At 47.3% G+C, this 6,835-nt stretch overlaps 1 protein-coding gene across 1 annotated transcript in view; it reads right to left on the reverse strand.

Annotated features, from left to right (window-relative positions):
- Positions 1-6,835, reverse strand: part of CD151 (CD151 molecule (Raph blood group)) — a 33,709-nt gene that overhangs the window by 16,405 nt on the left and 10,469 nt on the right. The window contains 1 exon segment of the mRNA XM_009323425.1: positions 5,488-5,608. The gene's annotated coding sequence lies outside the window, so the exon portion shown is untranslated.

Here is a 6,835-nt window from a genome sequence, read left to right on the forward strand (position 1 = left end):
CTGTGTGGTGCTCAGTTGCCGACTGAGGTTAAACCACAACATGGAGGGATCAGACCTACTGTTGTGCGAGCGGTCAAGCCAAAACTATGAATTGTGATCAACGGTATGGTGAGGAAACTTCAGTATAGTTCATGCTCACTTCTTCCTATTTGAACTGAAATAAATGAAATCCCAGACCTGTTATCCAGAAAAATCCCAGTATCAGGCTCCTGACTGCAGCCTGTTAACTGCTGCTTCTGAAGGTGGCGACAGAAACCTCTATCTCTGACATTTACAGAATAATCTGTCTCCAAAGAATATTCTTTCCTCACTGGCATTAGTTACAATTGCCTTAAATAGATCCCTCTCTAAGTTTGGGTTATTTTTAATCTTTACAACTGTAACTGGGAATGTACTTGTTATCCACTCAAATGCCCTATCCTTTTTGAACCCCAGCAATATGTTGGAGTAATTAATTCTCTTCTTCACTTTGCTTATTTCTCATGGCCCTTCTCACTGACCAGCTGTCTCCTAGGGCAGGTGTCCCAGCTACTAAGAGGAAGAAATATAACCATTGGCTTCAGATGATCTGACAGTGTAAAACACCACTGCAGATACATAACGAATGGGAGTTCGTTGTGGGTCAGTCCCAGTGCAGTGTTACAGACCTGCTACACTCTTGAGCAGGCTTCTCAGAAGTAGGTCTGCAGCAAGTGCAGCTCCATGTCACTTCACTGCCTCCTGCTAATGCCAGAAGGTCTGAACTTCTCAAAAAAAGTATTGTCACCACTGTCTGACCAGGCAGACAGGACAAAGGCACTGCCCAGAGCATCACTGCCAGCATCACCTGTGTGAGGCAGTTTGCAGAAGTGCAACCAAATCCACACTACCTCTCCTGCATTCAATTAAAAAATCATCCCTTTCCTTCCCTACTAGCCAGCGGGGAATGATGCAAACATCTTGCACCCATATCAGAGCAAAATGCTTTCCTAAAGCAGCAATTTCCCTGGAAGCAGGCAGGCAAACAGCCTCTCCCCTTCTCCGGAGGCATGGAGTTCACGCTCACTTAGATTACAAAAATTCTTCCCTCAAGTGATGCGAGTTTCCTCCAGGGACCCATTGCAGCTGCAACCCAGACATGCAGTACAGACACTCATCTACCTTGGCAAGCCCACTGCAAAACACCTGACAGTAAGGAAAGCGAGCAATGGGTACGCACAGCCAAGCTGCACATCAAGTGGCTATCAGGTTGGGTCAGTCAGTCAGTATTATATTTGCCGCTACATTGCTAACATCTGGTTTTAGAACCAGATGAACCAAGGCTGGGAACAGCAGCTGCCCATTCTGCAGCATAATTGTATTTTATTTGCAGGGAACTGTTTCCTTTTGCTTCATGCCAGCCCGCTCAAAAACACCAGCCAGGCTTGTGCTTTAGAAACTAATAAATAAAGCTAACAGGGAAGGCAACGGTGAGAACATGCCAGTAGTCCCACCCATGCCTGTCACCCATCACCATTTCACAAGAAAACATTTTTCTCTAGAATAACATCTGGCAACAACAGTTGGCAGCAGCAGGCTGTTTCACTGGCAAAGGGAGCAGCTCTGAGATGGTGGCATATATCAAGGAGAGTAACTCTTCAGAGTTATCTTCAGAAGAGATCAGAACCTCCAGCAATGCTCAGATTAATTACCGTGTTGCAGCAGAAAAAGGCCTGGGGCAGTGGGGAGGAACGGATGCTGGTGGTACTGTATGCACTGAACAGACTTGTAAATTTGCAATGAGAAGACGCCCCATGAACGCAACGTTCATGGAAGGTGACAGATTTACAGCTCCCAGAGGCTTCATTTAGCCACAGAACAGGAATGGCAGCAGCAAGGCAGGCTCCCACAGCCACACACACCTGCACAACCCAAAACAGGTACCTCAGCCCAGACCCGACAGATGCCTTCCAGTAACAGAGTCTAAGGGGCTGTGCTTGGCTTTTTGCCCACCCCTTCTAACATCAGGGCCGTATGTAGAAGAAAATGCACCACAGGTTTGCTGAGACTTACCCTGGTTCATATCACTGATAGCCAGGGGACGGTAACAATGCTTACTGTCCTTGGGCTGGCTCCTTGACCCAGTTACCCCCTTGCTCCAGAAGATTTCAGGAACCTTTCCCGTTCCCCTCAAAGTATGTCCCCCGCCAAAAAAAAGCCACTACAGGTATTTCCAAGTATCACCATACAGCAGGTGCTGGGCCCTAATGAGGGATGCTAACTTGTCCCTCCTTCTGATCTGAGAGCTCAGAAATCCGAGACCAAGCTGCATCTTGTTCTGGGTGAGGACTGCAGACACACAGCTGAGACCGTACTTGCACTCAGATGACAGACAGACTGAAATTCCCCTCAAGACTGCAGGTCCTGCTCCACTGAGCACTGTGTACAGGCCTTTCAGGTGGCTTGGCTTCGTCACTGGGAGGAGAGGATCTGTCTGTTTCCAGAAAGCTGGCAGGGAACAGCTGCAGGTTTATAAAGCACGGTGATTCACGCAGGGACTGCAGGCCATGAATCAGAAAGCAATCAGGGCTGTCTCCTGTTTGATCTATCCTTCCTAGCCAGGAGCAGAGCTGATGGCACTGGCTGCCTCTGCATGCTCAATGACTCACCCAGTGAGCTATTCAGGGAAAGGCAGCTCTCTCCAGACCCTCTTTTTGGAAGTCATGTTTGTGCTCCTTGCCTCACACAGGGTGGCCTGCCGCCTCCCGTCGCCTGCAAAGACTGGGTCAGGCTTTTATGCTGGTCTTCAGGGAAAGCAAGTGAGGGCAGGAGACACCAGTGAAATGCCTTTCCCAAAGAGCCCAGGCAGTGGAGAGGTGAGCCACAATCCGCCTCACAGGCTAAGGGTGACTTCGGACTTTGAGCCTCGTGGTCCCAAAAAGCACAGAGGTGTTGATCTGCGCCACAGCACCGGGATGAACATGGGGGGCCTCATCTTGAATTCACTGACATGACCAGGGTCTCTTGGCTTCAGTCACCTTTATAACAGACCCTCAGAAGTGACATGAATCACTCTTGAAACCAGACAAGAAGAAGCAAGATTAATTAACACACACGGTTATATTCTATTTTAAAACACCGAGGCAAAGGTCTATTCGGAATCACATTGATAATTACGAATGAGCTCTCCAGTGGATAGAAAATGGCGAGCTATGCCACAGGGGTGTATTTACAAATGCATAAAAACATATTAATTAGACATGAGCTTCATAACAGGAAGCGCTTTGCTAACTGAAAAAGTGGTCAGAAGACCAAAAGCACTTCCGTGACGAAGTTCACTTGGTCTAGTCCAATAGACAGTAGTTTTATCAGCAAGTTAAATATAAGTAAGCAATCATGGGATACAGGCTCTGAAATTTAGTCATACAATGAAGAGAGGTATTTTTATGTAATTCGCCAGAAATCAACAACAGGTTCCTACTATGCTCACACTGCAATGTAAGTGACAAGGAGAAACAATGTTCTAACTAGAACAAAATGCACAAAGATGGGAGGAAAAGACAAGGACAAACTCAGTGTGACAGAACCTGCACATGAAAGGGAGGGTAACCGTATGAAGATTAATTCAAGAAACTGGGAGTTGAACAGCTTGAATCCAATTCTCCGCTCTGACACAGACTTTGTGCATAGCCTTGGGCAAGTCCCTTAGTCTGTCCCTTGCCTCTGCTCTTCCTCCCCAGTGCAGAACCCTCACCCTTCTCTAAACCCAGTGATGTTGTAAGGATCTGCACTGAGAAACCCTGCCGACAGAGGAATGCCAGCTGTGAGGTATGACAGGCTCCAGGTGACTGGTGTATTGGCAAAAGCCCTACAGCAACACAATTTCACTGCCTCAAAAGTGCTTTTGCCAGTACAGGCTACTTTGGCCAGTGAACTGGTACAACCTCTTTTGGGGTCAGTAAAATCCATACTTATAATGAGAGGACTAGTAAAGCGATTTTGGCAACCATTTACAAGGCATGCTGGCTCAAATACATCAAAGATTGTGAGATGCTAGTAATAAAGTATGACAGAGTGGAGGGATCGTGAAGCACCTACATGAAGACCAAGAAGGAAAAGACGACCCACCTATACAAACATCTCAAAAAAATAAAAAAGAAAAAGAGAGTGAGCTCATCCTGCCCTGTCTGACTGCAAGCCACAACCTCCCAGCTGGATAAGAACGCACAGTGCATGACTGCCAGGCAAGGCAGGGGTCACTTCAAAAGTGAAACCATTCCATGGCCTGATTTTCTTGGGCTCTCATCCTACTGAGACTGATCCCTTAGGACAAACTGGACAACAGGAATGCACCAGAAGTTGAGCAGTTTGGCTCCAGTTTCGGGTGCTGAGCACCTGGGAACACAAACACTACATAAACAGTCGTTTTGTTGTGCTGAGCCACCTAAAATCTCAATGGCAGGACTCGCTCTGGTTATCCCACATCAGGCCACTGTATTTTTATTTGCAGGCCCAAAGGCACATACAGGCACGCACCCACATCCCAGCTCAGAAAGCATGTGGCATGCGCACACACACACACTCCTGCTGGCTAGACATTCATTTAGTCATCACAGACATTGCTTGGTACATTTGCCTCAACCTGCACAGTAACAGTACTTAATTAAACAGCAAAGAAAGCCAGGCCTGCAGGCTTTTTCTGCACAACCTGCCCTAAAGCACCATCAGACGGATGGGGAAGAAACAATGCCAAAGCAAATGAAATAGCTCCCAGGCCATTAAAAGCATCATTATTTTTAAGTATTGATTTTTGAATGATAGCAAGAAAATTTGTATCCAACACATCAGTGCTGTCTATTTCATAGATAACTTGTATGCCAGAAGTTAGATAACTTCTAACATCTTTGCCAGCACACACAAGAAAGACTTGCTGGAGGAAATCCCACTGCACCTATGCTGCTATGCAAGTGCAGCTCCCAAAGGGCTGCAAGTCCAACATCGTCAGCCCCCTGGCAATACCACCACCTCACACACCCAGTGGGCACACTGCTGGCCTGGAGGGCAAGGTTCGGCTACGCTGGAGTCTATCTGAGCTGGGCCAGATAACCCTGGCCCTGAGGCAGCTCTCAGCAAACAAAGCAGACATCCTCCCCTTGATATGTGCAATGCAGGTGTGGGCCAATTATCTATTATCTTCAGCAAACTGACTGAAGACCTCATTCTCCAGCAAGGCTAAACTCCAACCTTTGAAAGCATGACCTCTCTAAGTTCCCCCTCTGTAAGATGAAAATATCACCACTGCCACTTTACCTACCCCACTGAACATCCTCAGAAAAGGCCTCCAGTTGCTTATTAACTTGCCAGCACATCTCACACAGCCCAGAAAGCAGCCAGAAGTCCTTAAGTAAAGCCTTCCCAGGAGAGGAACTCTAAAGCTTGCAGTTGAAGAGCTCCAATTTACACAACTACCGAGTACCATTATTCACCCCAAACCGATAGACAACATGGGTCAACAGTCTTGATACTGACCTTTCACCACCAAAGCAGCTCACAGCACCAGTGCAAATGTTCAGTCCTCTTCAAGTACTTTCTTCCACCCACTGTCTTCTTGCTGGCTCTGGTCCTCTGCTGGATTCAGGAAAGCAGAAAGCTGAAAAAGAAAAGGAAAGAGATGCAGAGAATCATGAACTATGTCAAAGATTATTCTGGGAATCAATATTTGATAATACGCTTTGCCGTCAAGTCCTCCTTTTAATAGAGAGCACATGTTTTCAGAATGCGTCTCATGAATGCATTTGATTAAACTGCAAAGTGTGCACTGGATAATGGGGGAGAGCCAAACTGCGGCAGTGGGGAGTGTGAAGATCTTCTGATGGTAGGAAGCTGTCAGAACAGGTTTATATTCACTGCTGCATCCTGTAAATGCTGCTATCATTTCTGTCAAGGCTGTGTACACACCACAATGACAGCTCATTCTGGTGCAAAAGGCCTGAAAGTAACTCCATGAGAAAGCTCAGGAAGAAGACCCTTCTGTGCAGTGTGAAGCCTTAGCTGGTGTTACTGCCTCAAAGTGCTCATTGCACCTAGCCTTCCCGTGGGAACTGCCCGGGAAGAGGAAAGAGGTGGGCAGACAGTACCAGAACTCATTGCATACATCCATCCTCTGCTTCCAGGGCTTATGAGCCCCAGGATACAGAGCACGAACCAGAGCAGGGCCCCTGCAGAGGAAAAGCACACTAGGAAGTCACCATTTCCTTCAGCCTCTATCCCGACTGAAGCATAATCAAGACACAGGTCCTAAGCACCGTGGCAGGCTCTGCTCCCCTGAATTCATCTGCCACTGCCAGCCCTCCTAGAGTAAGGCTTTAACCTCCCAGTGTACCTCCCTCAGATAAGCAAAAAGCCACAGGAAGTGCCTTCAAACTTAACAGGAGTTATTTCTCTACAACATTACTACATTTATCATAGAATCATAGAATGGTTTGGGTTGGAAGGGACCTCTAAAGGTCATCTAGTCCAACTCCCCTGCCGTGGGCAGGGACATCTTCAACTACATCAGGTTGCTCAGAGCCCCATCCAACTTGACCTTGAATGTTTCCAGGGATGGGGCATCCACCACCTCTCTGGGCAACCTGTTCCTGTGTTTCACCACCCTCACCGTAAAAAATGTCTTCCTTATATCTAGTCAGAATCTACCCTCTTTTAGCTTAAAACCATTCCGCCTTGTCCTATTGCTGCAGGCCCTATTAAAAAGTCTGTCCCCATCTTTCTTGTAAGCCCCCTTTAAGTACTGACAGGCTGCGATAAGGTCTCCCCGAAGCCTTCTCTTCTCTAGGCTGAACAACCCCAACTCTCTCAGCCTTTCTTCATAGGAGAG

This window comes from Pygoscelis adeliae, unplaced genomic scaffold (genome assembly GCF_000699105.1).
Source record: "Pygoscelis adeliae isolate BGI_AS28 unplaced genomic scaffold, ASM69910v1 Scaffold5, whole genome shotgun sequence".
In the NCBI taxonomy this organism is placed as follows: domain Eukaryota; kingdom Metazoa; phylum Chordata; class Aves; order Sphenisciformes; family Spheniscidae; genus Pygoscelis; species Pygoscelis adeliae.